The following is a 21047-nucleotide window of genomic DNA, read 5'->3' as shown; positions in this document are numbered from 1 at the left end:
CTACACTGTTCATTACTTTGCCACGACATGGCCACAACTTTTCAGTACTTTGCCACACTTTTTAGTACTTTGTAACTGCTTTTCAGTACTTTGTCACTTCTTTTCAGCACTTTGCCACACTTTTCAGTACTTTGCCACTGCTTTTCAGTACTTTGCCACAACTTTTCAGCACTTTGCCACAACTTTTCAGTACTTTGCCACACTTTTCTGTACTTTGTCACGACTTTGCCACAACTTTTCAGTACTTTGCCACACTTTTCAGCACTTTGCCACTACCTTTCAGTACTTTGCCACAACTTTTCAGCACTTTGCCACACTTTTCACTACTTTACCACGACTTTGCCACAACTTTTCAGTACTTTGCCACAACTTTTCAGCACTTTGCCACACTTTTCAGCACTTAGCCACGACTTTTCAGCACTTTGCCACAACTTTTCAGTACTTTGCCACTTCTTTTCAGCACTTTGCCACACTTTTCAGTACTTTGCCACTGCTTTTCAGTACTTTGCCACAACTTTTCAGCACTTTGCTACAACTTGTCAGTACTTTGCCACACTTTTCAGCACTTTGCCACTACCTTTCAGTACTTTGCCACAACTTTTCAGCACTTTGCCACAACTTTTCACAACTTTGCTACACTTTTCACTACTTTACCACGACTTTGCCACAACTTTTCAGTACTTTGCCACACTTTTCAGCACTTTGACACTACCTTTCAGCACTTTGCCACAACTTGTCAGTACTTTGCCACACTTTTCTGTACTTTGTCACGACTTTGCCACAACTTTTCAGTACTTTGCCACACTTTTCAGTACTTTGCAACTACCTTTCAGTACTTTGCCACAACTTTTCAGCACTTTGCCACAACTTTTCACAACTTTGCCACACTTTTCACTACTTTACCACGACTTTGCCACAACTTTTCAGTACTTTGCCACTACTTTTCAGCACTTTGACACAACTTTTCAGTACTTTGCCACACTTTTCAGTACTTTGCAACTGCTTTTCAGTACTTTGCCACTACTTTTCAGCGCTTTGCCACAACTTTTCAGTACTTTGCCATACTTTTCAGTAAGTTGCCACGACTTTGCCACAACTTTTAAGTACTTTGCCACTACTTTTCAGCTCTTTACCACAACTTTTCAGTACTTTGCAACACTTTTCAGCACTTTGCCACTCTATTTTCAGTACTTTGCAACTACTTTTCATCACTTTGCCACAACTTTTCAGTACTTTGCCACACTTTTCAGCACTTTGCCACTACTTTTCAGCACTTTGCCACAACATTTCAGTACTTTGCTACACTGTTCATTACTTTGCCACGACATGGCCACAACTTTTCAGTACTTTGCCACACTTTTTAGTACTTTGTAACTGCTTTTCAGGACTTTGTCACTTCTTTTCAGCACTTTGCCACACTTTTCAGTACTTTGCCACTGCATTTCAGTACTTTGCCACAACTTTTCAGCACTTTGCCACAACTTTTCAGTACTTTGCCACACTTTTCAGAACTTTGCCACTACCTTTCAGTACTTTGCCACAACTTTTCAGCACTTTGCCACAACTTTTCACAACTTTGCCACACATTTCAGTACTTTACCACGACTTTGCCACAACTTTTCAGTACTTTGCCACACTTTTCAGTACTTTGCAACTGCTTTTCAGTACTTTGCCACTACTTTTCAGCACTTTGCCACAACTTTTCAGTAATTTGCCACACTTTTCAGTACTTTGCCACAACTTTTCAGCACTTTGCCACAACTTTTCAGCACTTTGCCACACTTTTCAGCACTTTGCCACTACCTTTCAGTACTTTGCCACAACTTTTCAGCACTTTGCCACAACTTTTCACAACTTTGCCACACTTTTCACTACTTTACCACGACTTTGCCACAACTTTTCAGTACTTTGCCACACTTTTCAGCACTTTGACACTACCTTTCAGCACTTTGCCACAACTTTTCAGTACTTTGCCACACTTTTCTGTACTTTGTCACGACTTTGCCACAACTTTTCAGTACTTTGCCACACTTTTCAGCACTTTGCCACTTCTTTTCAGCACTTTGCCACAACTTTTCAGTTGTTTGCCACACTTTTCAGAACTTTGCCACTACTTTTCAGCACTTTGCCACAACGTTTCAGTACTTTGCCACACTTTTCAGCACTTTGCCACGACTTTTCAGCACTTTGTCACAACTTTTCAGTACTTTGCCACTTCTTTTCAGCACTTTGCCACAACTTTTCAGCACTTTGCAACGACTTTTCAGCACTTTGCCACAACTTTTCAGTACTTTGCCACTTCTTTTCAGCACTTTGCCACACTTTTCAGTGCTTTGCCACTGCTTTTCAGTACTTTGCCACAACTTTTCAGCACTTTGCCACACTTTTCAGCACTTAGCCACGACTTTTCAGCACTTTGCCACAACTTTTCAGTACTTTGCCACACTTTTCAGTACTTTGCAACTGCTTTTCAGTACTTTGCCACTACTTTTCAGCACTTTGCCACAACTTTTCAGTAATTTGCCACACTTTTCAGTACTTTGCCACAACTTTTCAGCACTTTGCCACAACTTTTCAGCACTTTGCCACACTTTTCACTACTTTACCACGACTTTGCCACAACTTTTAAGTACTTTGCCACACTTTTCAGCACTTTGACACTACCTTTCAGCACTTTGCCACAACTTTTCAGTACTTTGCCACACTTTTCTGTACTTTGTCACGACTTTGCCACAACTTTTCAGTACTTTGCCACACTTTTCAGCACTTTGCCACTTCTTTTCAGCACTTTGCCACAACTTTTCAGTTGTTTGCCACACTTTTCAGAACTTTGCCACTACTTTTCAGCACTTTGCCACAACGTTTCAGTACTTTGCCACACTTTTCAGCACTTTGCCACGACTTTTCAGCACTTTGTCACAACTTTTCAGTACTTTGCCACTTCTTTTCAGCACTTTGCCACAACTTTTCAGCACTTTGCAACGACTTTTCAGCACTTTGCCACAACTTTTCAGTACTTTGCCACTTCTTTTCAGCACTTTGCCACACTTTTCAGTGCTTTGCCACTGCTTTTCAGTACTTTGCCACAACTTTTCAGCACTTTGCCACTCTTTTCAGCACTTAGCCACGACTTTTCAGCACTTTGCCACAACTTTTCAGTACTCTGCCACTTCTTTTCAGCACTTTGCCACACTTTTCAGTACTTTGCCACTGCTTTTCAGTACTTTGCCACAACTTTTCAGCACTTTGCCACAACTTGTCAGTACTTTGCCACACTTTTCAGCACTTTGCCACTACCTTTCAGTACTTTGCCACAACTTTTCAGCACTTTGCCACAACTTTTCACAACTTTGCTACACTTTTCACTACTTTACCACGACTTTGCCACAACTTTTCAGTACTTTGCCACAACTTTTCAGTACTTTGCCACACTTTTCAGCACTTTGACACTACCTTTCAGCACTTTGCCACATCTTTTCAGTACTTTGCCACACTTTTCTGTACTTTGTCACGACTTTGCCACAACTTTTCAGTACTTTGCCACACTTTTCAGCACTTTGCCACTACCTTTCAGTACTTTGCCACAACTTTTCAGCACTTTGCCACAACTTTTCACAACTTTGCCACACTTTTCACTACTTTACCACGACTTTGCCACAACTTTTCAGTACTTTGCCACACTTTTCAGCACTTTGACACAACTTTTCAGTACTTTGCCACACTTTTCAGTACTTTGCAACTGCTTTTCAGTACTTTGCCACTACTTTTCAGCGCTTTGCCACAACTTTTCAGTACTTTGCCATACTTTTCAGTAAGTTGCCACGACTTTGCCACAACTTTTAAGTACTTTGCCACTACTTTTCAGCTCTTTACCACAACTTTTCAGTACTTTGCAACACTTTTCAGCACTTTGCCACTCTATTTTCAGTACTTTGCAACTGCTTTTCATCACTTTGCCACAACTTTTCAGTACTTTGCCACACTTTTCAGCACTTTGCCACTACTTTTCAGCACTTTGCCACTACCTTTCATTACTTTGCCACTACTTTTCAGCACTTTGCCACAACATTTCAGTACTTTGCTACACTGTTCATTACTTTGCCACGACATGGCCACAACTTTTCAGTACTTTGCCACACTTTTTAGTACTTTGTAACTGCTTTTCAGTACTTTGTCACTTCTTTTCAGCACTTTGCCACACTTTTCAGTACTTTGCCACTGCTTTTCAGTACTTTGCCACAACTTTTCAGCACTTTGCCACAACTTTTCAGTACTTTGCCACACTTTTCTGTACTTTGTCACGACTTTGCCACAACTTTTCAGTACTTTGCCACACTTTTCAGCACTTTGCCACTACCTTTCAGTACTTTGCCACAACTTTTCAGCACTTTGCCACACTTTTCACTACTTTACCACGACTTTGCCACAACTTTTCAGTACTTTGCCACAACTTTTCAGCACTTTGCCACACTTTTCAGCACTTAGCCACGACTTTTCAGCACTTTGCCACAACTTTTCAGTACTTTGCCACTTCTTTTCAGCACTTTGCCACACTTTTCAGTACTTTGCCACTGCTTTTCAGTACTTTGCCACAACTTTTCAGCACTTTGCCACAACTTGTCAGTACTTTGCCACACTTTTCAGCACTTTGCCACTACCTTTCAGTACTTTGCCACAACTTTTCAGCACTTTGCCACAACTTTTCACAACTTTGCCACACTTTTCACTACTTTACCACGACTTTGCCACAACTTTTCAGTACTTTGCCACACTTTTCAGCACTTTGACACAACTTTTCAGTACTTTGCCACACTTTTCAGTACTTTGCAACTGCTTTTCAGTACTTTGCCACTACTTTTCAGCGCTTTGCCACAACTTTTCAGTACTTTGCCATACTTTTCAGTAAGTTGCCACGACTTTGCCACAACTTTTAAGTACTTTGCCACTACTTTTCAGCTCTTTACCACAACTTTTCAGTACTTTGCAACACTTTTCAGCACTTTGCCACTCTATTTTCAGTACTTTGCAACTGCTTTTCATCACTTTGCCACAACTTTTCAGTACTTTGCCACACTTTTCAGCACTTTGCCACTACTTTTCAGCACTTTGCCACTACCTTTCATTACTTTGCCACTACTTTTCAGCACTTTGCCACAACATTTCAGTACTTTGCTACACTGTTCATTACTTTGCCACGACATGGCCACAACTTTTCAGTACTTTGCCACACTTTTTAGTACTTTGTAACTGCTTTTCAGTACTTTGTCACTTCTTTTCAGCACTTTGCCACACTTTTCAGTACTTTGCCACTGCTTTTCAGTACTTTGCCACAACTTTTCAGCACTTTGCCACAACTTTTCAGTACTTTGCCACACTTTTCTGTACTTTGTCACGACTTTGCCACAACTTTTCAGTACTTTGCCACACTTTTCAGCACTTTGCCACTACCTTTCAGTACTTTGCCACAACTTTTCAGCACTTTGCCACACTTTTCACTACTTTACCACGACTTTGCCACAACTTTTCAGTACTTTGCCACAACTTTTCAGCACTTTGCCACACTTTTCAGCACTTAGCCACGACTTTTCAGCACTTTGCCACAACTTTTCAGTACTTTGCCACTTCTTTTCAGCACTTTGCCACACTTTTCAGTACTTTGCCACTGCTTTTCAGTACTTTGCCACAACTTTTCAGCACTTTGCCACAACTTGTCAGTACTTTGCCACACTTTTCAGCACTTTGCCACTACCTTTCAGTACTTTGCCACAACTTTTCAGCACTTTGCCACAACTTTTCACAACTTTGCTACACTTTTCACTACTTTACCACGACTTTGCCACAACTTTTCAGCACTTTGCCACACTTTTCAGCACTTTGACACTACCTTTCAGCACTTTGCCACAACTTGTCAGTACTTTGCCACACTTTTCTGTACTTTGTCACGACTTTGCCACAACTTTTCAGTACTTTGCCACACTTTTCAGTACTTTGCAACTACCTTTCAGTACTTTGCCACAACTTTTCAGCACTTTGCCACAACTTTTCACAACTTTGCCACACTTTTCAGTACTTTACCACGACTTTGCCACAACTTTTCAGTACTTTGCCACTACTTTTCAGCACTTTGACACAACTTTTCAGTACTTTGCCACACTTTTCAGTACTTTGCAACTGCTTTTCAGTACTTTGCCACTACTTTTCAGCGCTTTGCCACAACTTTTCAGTACTTTGCCATACTTTTCAGTAAGTTGCCACGACTTTGCCACAACTTTTAAGTACTTTGCCACTACTTTTCAGCTCTTTACCACAACTTTTCAGTACTTTGCAACACTTTTCAGCACTTTGCCACTCTATTTTCAGTACTTTGCAACTACTTTTCATCACTTTGCCACAACTTTTCAGTACTTTGCCACACTTTTCAGCACTTTGCCACTACTTTTCAGCACTTTGCCACAACATTTCAGTACTTTGCTACACTGTTCATTACTTTGCCACGACATGGCCACAACTTTTCAGTACTTTGCCACACTTTTTAGTACTTTGTAACTGCTTTTCAGTACTTTGTCACTTCTTTTCAGCACTTTGCCACACTTTTCAGTACTTTGCCACTGCTTTTCAGTACTTTGCCACAACTTTTCAGCACTTTGCCACAACTTTTCAGTACTTTGCCACACTTTTCTGTACTTTGTCACGACTTTGCCACAACTTTTCAGTACTTTGCCACACTTTTCAGCACTTTGCCACTACCTTTCAGTACTTTGCCACAACTTTTCAGCACTTTGCCACACTTTTCACTACTTTACCACGACTTTGCCACAACTTTTCAGTACTTTGCCACAACTTTTCAGCACTTTGCCACACTTTTCAGCACTTAGCCACGACTTTTCAGCACTTTGCCACAACTTTTCAGTACTTTGCCACTTCTTTTCAGCACTTTGCCACACTTTTCAGTACTTTGCCACTGCTTTTCAGTACTTTGCCACAACTTTTCAGCACTTTGCCACAACTTGTCAGTACTTTGCCACACTTTTCAGCACTTTGCCACTACCTTTCAGTACTTTGCCACAACTTTTCAGCACTTTGCCACAACTTTTCACAACTTTGCTACACTTTTCACTACTTTACCACGACTTTGCCACAACTTTTCAGCACTTTGCCACACTTTTCAGCACTTTGACACTACCTTTCAGCACTTTGCCACAACTTGTCAGTACTTTGCCACACTTTTCTGTACTTTGTCACGACTTTGCCACAACTTTTCAGTACTTTGCCACACTTTTCAGTACTTTGCAACTACCTTTCAGTACTTTGCCACAACTTTTCAGCACTTTGCCACAACTTTTCACAACTTTGCCACACTTTTCACTACTTTACCACGACTTTGCCACAACTTTTCAGTACTTTGCCACTACTTTTCAGCACTTTGACACAACTTTTCAGTACTTTGCCACACTTTTCAGTACTTTGCAACTGCTTTTCAGTACTTTGCCACTACTTTTCAGCGCTTTGCCACAACTTTTCAGTACTTTGCCATACTTTTCAGTAAGTTGCCACGACTTTGCCACAACTTTTAAGTACTTTGCCACTACTTTTCAGCTCTTTACCACAACTTTTCAGTACTTTGCAACACTTTTCAGCACTTTGCCACTCTATTTTCAGTACTTTGCAACTACTTTTCATCACTTTGCCACAACTTTTCAGTACTTTGCCACACTTTTCAGCACTTTGCCACTACTTTTCAGCACTTTGCCACAACATTTCAGTACTTTGCTACACTGTTCATTACTTTGCCACGACATGGCCACAACTTTTCAGTACTTTGCCACACTTTTTAGTACTTTGTAACTGCTTTTCAGTACTTTGTCACTTCTTTTCAGCACTTTGCCACACTTTTCAGTACTTTGCCACTGCATTTCAGTACTTTGCCACAACTTTTCAGCACTTTGCCACAACTTTTCAGTACTTTGCCACACTTTTCAGAACTTTGCCACTACCTTTCAGTACTTTGCCACAACTTTTCAGCACTTTGCCACAACTTTTCACAACTTTGCCACACTTTTCAGTACTTTACCACGACTTTGCCACAACTTTTCAGTACTTTGCCACACTTTTCAGTACTTTGCAACTGCTTTTCAGTACTTTGCCACTACTTTTCAGCACTTTGCCACAACTTTTCAGTAATTTGCCACACTTTTCAGTACTTTGCCACAACTTTTCAGCACTTTGCCACAACTTTTCAGCACTTTGCCACACTTTTCAGCACTTTGCCACTACCTTTCAGTACTTTGCCACAACTTTTCAGCACTTTGCCACAACTTTTCACAACTTTGCCACACTTTTCACTACTTTACCACGACTTTGCCACAACTTTTCAGTACTTTGCCACACTTTTCAGCACTTTGACACTACCTTTCAGCACTTTGCCACAACTTTTCACTACTTTGCCACACTTTTCTGTACTTTGTCACGACTTTGCCACAACTTTTCAGTACTTTGCCACACTTTTCAGCACTTTGCCACTTCTTTTCAGCACTTTGCCACAACTTTTCAGTTGTTTGCCACACTTTTCAGAACTTTGCCACTACTTTTCAGCACTTTGCCACAACGTTTCAGTACTTTGCCACACTTTTCAGCACTTTGCCACGACTTTTCAGCACTTTGTCACAACTTTTCAGTACTTTGCCACTTCTTTTCAGCACTTTGCCACAACTTTTCAGCACTTTGCAACGACTTTTCAGCACTTTGCCACAACTTTTCAGTACTTTGCCACTTCTTTTCAGCACTTTGCCACACTTTTCAGTGCTTTGCCACTGCTTTTCAGTACTTTGCCACAACTTTTCAGCACTTTGCCACACTTTTCAGCACTTAGCCACGACTTTTCAGCACTTTGCCACAACTTTTCAGTACTTTGCCACTTCTTTTCAGCACTTTGCCACACTTTTCAGTACTTTGCCACTGCTTTTCAGTACTTTGCCACAACTTTTCAGCACTTTGCCATAACTTGTCAGTACTTTGCCACACTTTTCAGCACTTTGCCACTACCTTTCAGTACTTTGCCACAACTTTTCAGCACTTTGCCACAACTTTTCACAACTTTGCTACACTTTTCACTACTTTACCACGACTTTGCCACAACTTTTCAGTACTTTGCCACAACTTTTCAGTACTTTGCCACACTTTTCAGCACTTTGACACTACCTTTCAGCACTTTGCCACATCTTTTCAGTACTTTGCCACACTTTTCTGTACTTTGTCACGACTTTGCCACAACTTTTCAGTACTTTGCCACACTTTTCAGCACTTTGCCACTACCTTTCAGTACTTTGCCTCAAATTTTCAGCACTTTGCCACAACTTTTCACAACTTTGCCACACTTTTCACTACTTTACCACGACTTTGCCACAACTTTTCAGTACTTTACCACACTTTTCAGCACTTTGACACAACTTTTCAGTACTTTGCCACACTTTTCAGTACTTTGCAACTGCTTTTCAGTACTTTGCCACTACTTTTCAGCGCTTTGCCACAACTTTTCAGTACTTTGCCATACTTTTCAGTAAGTTGCCACGACTTTGCCACAACTTTTAAGTACTTTGCCACTACTTTTCAGCTCTTTACCACAACTTTTCAGTACTTTGCAACACTTTTCAGCACTTTACCACTCTATTTTCAGTACTTTGCAACTGCTTTTCATCACTTTGCCACAACTTTTCAGTACTTTGCCACACTTTTCAGCACTTTGCCACTACTTTTCAGCACTTTGCCACTACCTTTCATTACTTTGCCACTACTTTTCAGCACTTTGCCACAACATTTCAGTACTTTGCTACACTGTTCATTACTTTGCCACGACATGGCCACAACTTTTCAGTACTTTGCCACACTTTTTAGTACTTTGTAACTGCTTTTCAGTACTTTGTCACTTCTTTTCAGCACTTTGCCACACTTTTCAGTACTTTGCCACTGCTTTTCAGTACTTTGCCACAACTTTTCAGCACTTTGCCACAACTTTTCAGTACTTTGCCACACTTTTCTGTACTTTGTCACGACTTTGCCACAACTTTTCAGTACTTTGCCTCACTTTTCAGCACTTTGCCACTACCTTTCAGTACTTTGCCACAACTTTTCAGCACTTTGCCACACTTTTCACTACTTTACCACGACTTTGCCACAACTTGTCAGTACTTTGCCACACTTTTCAGCACTTTGACACAACTTTTCAGTACTTTGCCACACTTTTCAGTACTTTGCAACTGCTTTTCAGTACTTTGCCACTACTTTTCAGCGCTTTGCCACAACTTTTCAGTACTTTACCACGACTTTGCCACAACTTTTAAGTACTTTGCCACTACTTTTCAGCTCTTTACCACAACTTTTCAGCACTTTGCAACGACTTTTCAGCACTTTGCCACAACTTTTCAGTACTTTGCCACTTCTTTTCAGCACTTTGCCACACTTTTCAGTACTTTGCCACTGCTTTTCAGTATTTTGCCACAACTTTTCAGCACTTTGCCACACTTTTCAGCACTTAGCCACGACTTTTCAGCACTTTGCCACAACTTTTCAGTACTTTGCCACTTCTTTTCAGCACTTTGCCACACTTTTCAGTACTTTGCCACTGCTTTTCAGCACTTTGACACTACCTTTCAGCACTTTGCCACAACTTTTCAGTACTTTGCCACACTTTTCAGCACTTTGACACTACCTTTCAGCACTTTGCCACAACTTTTCAGTACTTTGCCACACTTTTCTGTACTTTGTCACGACTTTGCCACAACTTTTCAGTACTTTGCCACACTTTTCAGCACTTTGCCACTACCTTTCAGTACTTTGCCACAACTTTTCAGCACTTTGCCACAACTTTTCACAACTTTGCCACACTTTTCACTACTTTACCACGACTTTGCCACAACTTTTCAGTACTTTGCCACACTTTTCAGCACTTTGACACAACTTTTCAGTACTTTGCCACACTTTTCAGTACTTGGCAACTGCTTTTCAGTACTTTGCCACTACTTTTCAGCGCTTTGCCACAACTTTTCAGTACTTTGCCATACTTTTCAGTAAGTTGCCACGACTTTGCCACAACTTTTAAGTACTTTGCCACTACTTTTCAGCTCTTTACCACAACTTTTCAGTACTTTGCAACACTTTTCAGCACTTTGCCACTCTATTTTCAGTACTTTGCAACAACTTTTCATCACTTTGCCACAACTTTTCAGTACTTTGCCACACTTTTCAGCACTTTGCCACTACTTTTCAGCACTTTGCCACAACCTTTCATTACTTTGCCACTACTTTTCAGCACTTTGCCACAACATTTCAGTACTTTGCTACACTGTTCATTACTTTGCCACGACATGGCCACAACTTTTCAGTACTTTGCCACACTTTTTAGTACTTTGTAACTGCTTTTCAGTACTTTGTCACTTCTTTTCAGCACTTTGCCACACTTTTCAGTACTTTGCCACTGCTTTTCAGTACTTTGCCACAACTTTTCAGCACTTTGCCACAACTTTTCAGTACTTTGCCACACTTTGCAGAACTTTGCCACTACCTTTCAGTACTTTGCCACAACTTTTCAGCACTTTGCCACAACTTTTCACAACTTTGCCACACTTTTCAGTACTTTACCACGACTTTGCCACAACTTTTCAGTACTTTGCCACATTTTTCAGTATTTTGCAACTGCTTTTCAGTATTTTGCCACTACTTTTCAGCACTTTGCCACAACTTTTCAGTAATTTGCCACACTTTTCAGTACTTTGCCACAACTTTTCAGTACTTTGCCACTGCTTTTCAGTACTTTGCCACAACTTTTCAGTACTTTGCCACAACTTTTCAGCACTTTGCCACAACTTTTCACAACTTTGCCACACTTTTCACTACTTTACCACGACTTTGCCACAACTTTTCAGTACTTTGCCACACTTTTCAGCACTTTGACACTACCTTTCAGCACTTTGCCACAACTTTTCAGTACTTTGCCACACTTTTCTGTACTTTGTCACGACTTTGCCACAACTTTTCATTACTTTGCCACACTTTTCAGCACTTTGCCACTACCTTTCAGTACTTTGCCACAACTTTTCAGCACTTTGCCACAACTTTTCACAACTTTGCCACACTTTTCACTACTTTACCACGACTTTGCCACAACTTTTCAGTACTTTGCCACACTTTTCAGCACTTTGACACAACTTTTCAGTACTTTGCCACACTTTTCAGTACATTGCAACTACTTTTCAGTACTTTGCCACTACTTTTCAGCGCTTTGCCACAACTTTTCAGTACTTTGCCATACTTTTCAGTAAGTTGCCATGACTTTGCCACAACTTTTAAGTACTTTGCCACTACTTTTCAGCTCTTTTCCACAACTTTTCAGTACTTTGCAACACTTTTCAGCACTTTGCCACTCTATTTTCAGTACTTTGCAACTACTTTTCATCACTTTGCCACAACTTTTCAGTACTTTGCCACACTTTTCAGCACTTTGCCACTACTTTTCAGCACTTTGCCACTACCTTTCATTACTTTGCCACTACTTTTCAGCACTTTGCCACAACATTTCAGTACTTTGCTACACTGTTCATTACTTTGCCACGACATGGCCACAACTTTTCAGTACTTTGCCACACTTTTTAGTACTTTGTAACTGCTTTTCAGTACTTTGTCACTTCTTTTCAGCACTTTGCCACACTTTTCAGTACTTTGCCACTGCTTTTCAGTACTTTGCCACAACTTTTCAGCACTTTGCCACAACTTTTCAGTACTTTGCCACACTTTTCAGAACTTTGCCACTACCTTTCAGTACTTTGCCACAACTTTTCAGCACTTTGCCACAACTTTTCACAACTTTGCCACACTTTTCAGTACTTTACCACGACTTTGCCACAACTTTTCAGTACTTTGCCACACTTTTCAGTACTTTGCAACTGCTTTTCAGTACTTTGCCACTACTTTTCAGCACTTTGCCACAACTTTTCAGTAATTTGCCATACTTTTCAGTACTTTACCATGACTTTGCCACAACTTTTCAGTACTTTGCCACAATTTTCAGCACTTTGCCTCTGCTTTTCAGCACTTTGCCACAACTGTTCAGTACTTTGCCACACTTTTCAGCACTTTGCCACTACTTTTCAGCACTTTGCCACAACTTTTCAGTACTTTGCCACAATTTTCTGTACTTTGCCACGACTTTGCCACAACTTTTCAGTACTTTGCCACACTTTTCAGTACTTTGCAACTACTTTTCATCACTTTGGCACAACTTTTCAGTACTTTGCCACACGTTTCAGTACTTTGCCACTACTTTTCAGCACCTTGCCACTAGCTTTCAGTACTTTGCAACTACTTTTCAGCATTTTGCCACAACTTTTCAGTACTTTGCCACACTTTTCATTACTTTGCCACGACATGGCCACAACTTTTCAGTACTTTGCCACACTTTTAGTACTTTGCAACTGCTTTTCAGTACTTTGCCACTTCTTTTCAGCACTTTGCCACACTTTTCAGTACTTTGCCACTGCTTTTCAGTACTTTGCCACAACTTTTCAGCACTTTGCCACAACTTTTCAGTACTTTGCCACACTTTTCAGTACTTTACCACGACTTTGCCACAACTTTTCAGTACTTTGTCACACTTTTCAGCACTTTGACACTACCTTTCAGCATTTTGCCACAGCTTTTCAGTAATTTGCCACACTATTCTGTACTTTGCCACGACTTTGCCACAACTTTTCAGTACTTTGCCACACTTTTCAGTATTTTGCAACTGCTTTTCTGTACTTTGCCACTACTTTTCAGCACTTTGCCACAACTTTTCAGTACTTTTCCATACTTTTCAGTACTTTGCCACGACTTTGCCACAACTTTTAAGTACTTTGCCACTACTTTTCAGCTCTTTACCACAACTTGTCAGTACTTTGCCACACTTTTCAGCACTTTCCCACTCTATTTTCAGTACTTTGCCAATACTTTTCATCACTTTGCCACAACTTTTCAGTACTTTGCCACACTTTTCAGCGCTTTGCCACTACTTTTCAGCACATTGCCACTACCTTTCATTACTTTGCCACTACTTTTCAGCACTTTGCCACAACATTTCAGTACTTTGCTGCACTTTTCATTACTTTGCCACGACATGGCCACAACTTTTCAGTACTTTGCCACACTTTTTAGTACTTTGTTACTGCTTTTCAGTACTTTGTCACTTCTTTTCAGCACTTTGCCACACTTTTCAGTACGTTGCCACTGCTTTTCAGTACTTTGCCACAACTTTTCAGCACTTTGCCACAACTTTTCAGTACTTTGCCACACTTTTCAGTACTTTACCACGACTTTGCCACAACTTTTCAGTATTTTGCCACACTTTTCAGTACTTTACCATGACTTTGCCACAACTTTTCAGTACTTTGCCACAATTTTCAGCACTTTGCCTCTGCTTTTCAGCACTTTGCCACAACTGTTCAGTACTTTGCCACACTTTTCAGCACTTTGCCACTACTTTTCAGCACTTTGCCACAACTTTTCAGTACTTTGCCACAATTTTCTGTACTTTGCCACGACTTTGCCACAACTTTTCAGTACTTTGCCACACTTTTCAGTACTTTGCAACTACTTTTCATCACTTTGGCACAACTTTTCAGTACTTTGCCACACGTTTCAGCACTTTGCCACTACTTTTCAGCACCTTGCCACTAGCTTTCAGTACTTTGCAACTACTTTTCAGCATTTTGCCACAACTTTTCAGTACTTTGCAACACTTTTCATTACTTTGCCACGACATGGCCACAACTTTTCAGTACTTTGCCACACTTTTAGTACTTTGCAACTGCTTTTCAGTACTTTGCCACTTCTTTTCAGCACTTTGCCACACTTTTCAGTACTTTGCCACTGCTTTTCAGTACTTTGCCACAACTTTTCAGCACTTTGCCACAACTTTTCAGTACTTTGCCACACTTTTCAGTACTTTACCACGACTTTGCCACAACTTTTCAGTACTTTGTCACACTTTTCAGCACTTTGACACTACCTTTCAGCATTTTGCCACAGCTTTTCAGTACTTTGCCACACTATTCTGTACTTTGCCACGACTTTGCCACAACTTTTCAGTACTTTGCCACACTTTTCAGTACTTTGCAACTGCTTTTCTGTACTTTGCCACTACTTTTCAGCACTTTGCCACAACTTTTCAGTACTTTTCCATACTTTTCAGTACTTTGCCACGACTTTGCCACAACTTTTAAGTACTTTGCCACTACTTTTCAGCTCTTTACCACAACTTTTCAGTACTTTGCCACACTTTTCAGCACTTTCCCACTCTATTTTCAGTACTTTGCCAATACTTTTCATCACTTTGCCACAACTTTTCAGTACTTTGCCACACTTTTCAGCGCTTTGCCACTACTTTTCAGAACATTGCCACTACCTTTCATTACTTTGCCACTACTTTTCAGCACTTTGCCACAACATTTCAGTACTTTGCTGCACTTTTCATTACTTTGCCACGACATGGCCACAACTTTTCAGTACTTTGCCACACTTTTTAGTACTTTGTTACTGCTTTTCAGTACTTTGTCACTTCTTTTCAGCACTTTGCCACACTTTTCAGTACGTTGCCACTGCTTTTCAGTACTTTGCCACAACTTTTCAGCACTTTGCCACAACTTTTCAGTACTTTGCCACACTTTTCAGTACTTTACCACGACTTTGCCACAACTTTTCAGTATTTTGCCACACTTTTCAGTACTTTGCAACTGCTTTTCAGTACTTTGCCACTACTTTTCAGCACTTTGCCACAACTTTTCAGTACTTTGCCACTACCTTTCATTACTTTGCCACTACTTTTCAGCACTTTGCCACAACATTTCAGTACTTTGCTGCACTTTTCATTACTTTGCCACGACATGGCCACAACTTTTCAGTACTTTGCCACACTTTTTAGTACTTTGTTACTGCTTTTCAGTACTTTGTCACTTCTTTTCAGCACTTTGCCACACTTTTCAGTACGTTGCCACTACCTTTCAGTACTTTGCCACAACTTTTCAGCACTTTGACACAACTTTTCACAACTTTGCCACACTTTTCAGTACTTTACCACGACTTTGCCACAACTTTTCAGTATTTTGCCACACTTTTCAGTACTTTGCAACTGCTTTTCAGTACTTTGCCACTACTTTTCAGCACTTTGCCACAACTTTTCATTACTTTGCCACACTTTTCAGTACTTTACCACGACTTTGCCACAACTTTTCAGTACTTTGCCACAATTTTCAGCACTTTGCAACTGCTTTTCAGTACTTTGCCACTACTTTTCAGCACTTTGCCACAACTTTTCATTACTTTGCCACACTTTTCAGTACTTTACCACGACTTTGCCACAACTTTTCAGTACTTTGCCACAATTTTCAGCACTTTGCCACTACTTTTCAGCACTTTGCCACAACTGTTCAGTACTTTGCCACACTTTTCAGCACTTTGCCACTACTTTTCAGCACTTTGCCACAACTTTTCATTACTTTGCCACACTTTTCAGCACTTTGCCACTACTTTTCAGCACTTTGCCACTACCTTTCAGTACTTTGCACTACTTTTCAGCACTTTGCCACAACTTTTCATTACTTTGCCACGACATGGCCACAACTTTTCAGTACTTTGCCACACTTTTTAGTACTTTGCAACTGCTTTTCAGTACTTTGCCACTTCTTTTCAGCACTTTGCCACACTTTTCAGTACTTTGCCACTGCTTTTCAGTACTTTGCCACAACTTTTTAGCACTTTGCCACAACTTTTCAGTACTTTGCCACACTTTTCAGTACTTTGCCACTGCTTTTCAGTACTTTGCCACTAATTTTCAGCACATTGCCACATCTTGTCAGTACTTTGCCACACTTTTCAGCATATTGACACAACTTTTCAGTACTTTGCCACACTTTTCTGTACTTTGTCACGACTTTGCCACAACTTTTCAGTACTTTGCCACACTTTTCAGTACTTTGCAACTGCTTTTCAGTACTTTGCCACTCTATTTTCAGTACATTGCCACTACTTTTCATCACTTTGCCACAACTTTTCAGTACTTTGCCACACTTTTCAGCACTTTGCCACTACTTTTCAGCACTTTGCCACTAGCTTTCAGTACTTTGCAATTACTTTTCAGCACTTTGCAACGACTTTTCAGCACTTTGCCACAACTTTTCAGTACTTTGCCACTTCTTTTCAGCACTTTGCCACACTTTTCAGTACTTTGCCACTGCTTTTCAGTATTTTGCCACAACTTTTCAGCACTTTGCCACACTTTTCAGCACTTAGCCACGACTTTTCTGCACTTTGCCACAACTTTTCAGTACTTTGCCACTTCTTTTCAGCACTTTGCCACACTTTTCAGTACTTTGCCACTGCTTTTCAGTACTTTGCCACAACTTTTCAGCACTTTGCCACAACTTTTCAGTACTTTGCCACACTTTTCAGCACTTTGCCACTACCTTTCAGTACTTTGCCACAACTTTTCAGCACTTTGCCACAACTTTTCACAACTTTGCTACACTTTTCACTACTTTACCACGACTTTGCCACAACTTTTCAGTACTTTGCCACACTTTTCAGCACTTTGACACTACCTTTCAGCACTTTGCCACAACTTTTCAGTACTTTGCCACACTTTTCTGTACTTTGTCACGACTTTGCCACAACTTTTCAGTACTTTGCCACACTTTTCAGCACTTTGCCACTACCTTTCAGTACTTTGCCACAACTTTTCAGCACTTTGCCACAACTTTTCACAACTTTGCCACACTTTTCACTACTTTACCACGACTTTGCCACAACTTTTCAGTACTTAGCCACACTTTTCATCACTTTGACACAACTTTTCAGTACTTTGCCACACTTTTCAGTACTTTGCAACTGCTTTTCAGTACTTTGCCACTACTTTTCAGTGCTTTGCCACAACTTTTCAGTACTTTGCCATACTTTTCAGTAAGTTGCCACGACTTTGCCACAACTTTTAAGTACTTTGCCACTACTTTTCAGCTCTTTACCACAACTTTTCAGTACTTTGCAACACTTTTCAGCACTTTGCCACTCTATTTTCAGTACTTTGCAACTACTTTTCATCACTTTGCCACAACTTTTCAGTACTTTGCCACACTTTTCAGCACTTTGCCACTACTTTTCAGCACTTTGCCACTACCTTTCATTACTTTGCCACTACTTTTCAGCACTTTGCCACAACATTTCAGTACTTTGCTACACTGTTCATTACTTTGCAACGACATGGCCACAACTTTTCAGTACTTTGCCACACTTTTTAGTACTTTGTAACTGCTTTTCAGTACTTTGTCACTTCTTTTCAGCACTTTGCCACACTTTTCAGTACTTTGCCACTGCTTATCAGTACTTTGCCACAACTTTTCAGCACTTTGCCACAACTTTTCAGTACTTTGCCACACTTTTCAGAACTTTGCCACTACCTTTCAGTACTTTGCCACAACTTTTCAGCACTTTGCCACAACTTTTCACAACTTTGCCACACTTTTCAGTACTTTACCACGACTTTGCCACAACTTGTCAGTACTTTGCCACACTTTTCAGTACTTTGCAACTGCTTTTCAGTACTTTGCCACTACTTTTCAGCACTTTGCCACAACTTTTCAGTACTTTGCCACACTTTTCAGCACTTTGACACTACCTTTCAGCACTTTGCCACAACTTTTCAGTACTTTGCCACACTTTTCTGTACTTTGTCACGAATTTGCCACAACTTTTCAGTACTTTGCCACACTTTTCAGCACTTTGCCACTAACTTTCAGTACTTTGCCACAACTTTTCAGCACTTTGCCACAACTTTTCACAACTTTGCCACACTTTTCACTACTTTACCACGACTTTGCCACAACTTTTCAGTACTTAGCCACACTTTTCAGCACTTTGACACAACTTTTCAGTACTTTGCCACACTTTTCAGAACTTTGCCACTACCTTTCAGTACTTTGCCACAACTTTTCAGCACTTTGCCACAACTTTTCACAACTTTGCCACACTTTTCAGTACTTTACCACGACTTTGCCACAACTTTTCAGTACTTTGCCACACTTTTCAGTACTTTGCAACTGCTTTTCAGTACTTTGCCACTACTTTTCAGCACTTTGCCACAACTTTTCAGTACTTTGCCACACTTTTCAGCACTTTGACACTACCTTTCAGCACTTTGCCACAACTTTTCAGTACTTTGCCACACTTTTCTGTACTTTGTCACGACTTTGCCACAACTTTTCAGTACTTTGCCACACTTTTCAGCACTTTGCCACTACCTTTCAGTACTTTGCCACAACTTTTCAGCACTTTGCCACAACTTTTCACAACTTTGCCACACTTTTCACTACTTTACCACGACTTTGCCACAACTTTTCAGTACTTAGCCACACTTTTCAGCACTTTGACACAACTTTTCAGTACTTTGCCACACTTTTCAGTACTTTACAACTGCTTTTCAGTACTTTGCCACTACTTTTCAGCGCTTTGCCACAACTTTTCAGTACTTTGCCATACTTTTCAGCACTTTGCCACAACATTTCAGTACTTTGCTACACTGTTCATTACTTTGCAACGACATGGCCACAACTTTTCAGTACTTTGCCACACTTTTTAGTACTTTGTAACTGCTTTTCAGTACTTTGTCACTTCTTTTCAGCACTTTGCCACACTTTTCAGTACTTTGCCACTGCTTATCAGTACTTTGCCACAACTTTTCAGCACTTTGCCACAACTTTTCAGTACTTTGCCACACTTTTCAGAACTTTGCCACTACCTTTCAGTACTTTGCCACAACTTTTCAGCACTTTGCCACAACTTTTCACAACTTTGCCACACTTTTCAGTACTTTACCACGACTTTGCCACAACTTTTCAGTACTTTGCCACACTTTTCAGTACTTTGCAACTGCTTTTCAGTACTTTGCCACTACTTTTCAGCACTTTGCCACAACTTTTCAGTACTTTGCCACACTTTTCAGCACTTTGACACTACCTTTCAGCACTTTGCCACAACTTTTCAGTACTTTGCCACACTTTTCTGTACTTTGTCACGACTTTGCCACAACTTTTCAGTACTTTGCCACACTTTTCAGCACTTTGCCACTACCTTTCAGTACTTTGCCACAACTTTTCAGCACTTTGCCACAACTTTTCACAACTTTGCCACACTTTTCACTACTTTACCACGACTTTGCCACAACTTTTCAGTACTTAGCCACACTTTTCAGCACTTTGACACAACTTTTCAGTACTTTGCCACACTTTTCAGAACTTTGCCACTACCTTTCAGTACTTTGCCACAACTTTTCAGCACTTTGCCACAACTTTTCACAACTTTGCCACACTTTTCAGTACTTTACCACGACTTTGCCACAACTTTTCAGTACTTTGCCACACTTTTCAGTACTTTGCAACTGCTTTTCAGTACTTTGCCACCACTTTTCAGCACTTTGCCACAACTTTTCAGTACTTTGCCACACTTTTCAGCACTTTGACACTACCTTTCAGCACTTTGCCACAACTTTTCAGTACTTTGCCACACTTTTCTGTACTTTGTCACGACTTTGCCACAACTTTTCAGTACTTTGCCACACTTTTCAGCACTTTGTCACTACCTTTCAGTACTTTGCCACAACTTTTCAGCACTTTGCCACAACTTTTCACAACTTTGCCACACTTTTCACTACTTTACCACGACTTTGCCACAACTTTTCAGTACTTAGCCACACTTTTCAGCACTTTTACACAACTTTTCAGTACTTTGCCACACTTTTCAGTACTTTGCAACTGCTTTTCAGTACTTTGCCACTACTTTTCAGCGCTTTGCCACAACTTTTCAGTACTTTGCCATACTTTTCAGTAAGTTGCCACGACTTTGCCACAACTTTTAAGTACTTTGCCACTACTTTTCAGCTCTTTACCACAACTTTTCAGTACTTTGCAACACTTTTCAGCACTTTGCCACTCTATTTTCAGTACTTTGCAACTACTTTTCATCACTTTGCCACAACT

The sequence above is a fragment of the Saccoglossus kowalevskii genome, unplaced genomic scaffold, assembly GCF_978046115.1.
Source record: "Saccoglossus kowalevskii unplaced genomic scaffold, keSacKowa6.1 SCAFFOLD_24, whole genome shotgun sequence".
In the NCBI taxonomy this organism is placed as follows: domain Eukaryota; kingdom Metazoa; phylum Hemichordata; class Enteropneusta; family Harrimaniidae; genus Saccoglossus; species Saccoglossus kowalevskii.
This window is presented reverse-complemented; position numbering follows the sequence as displayed.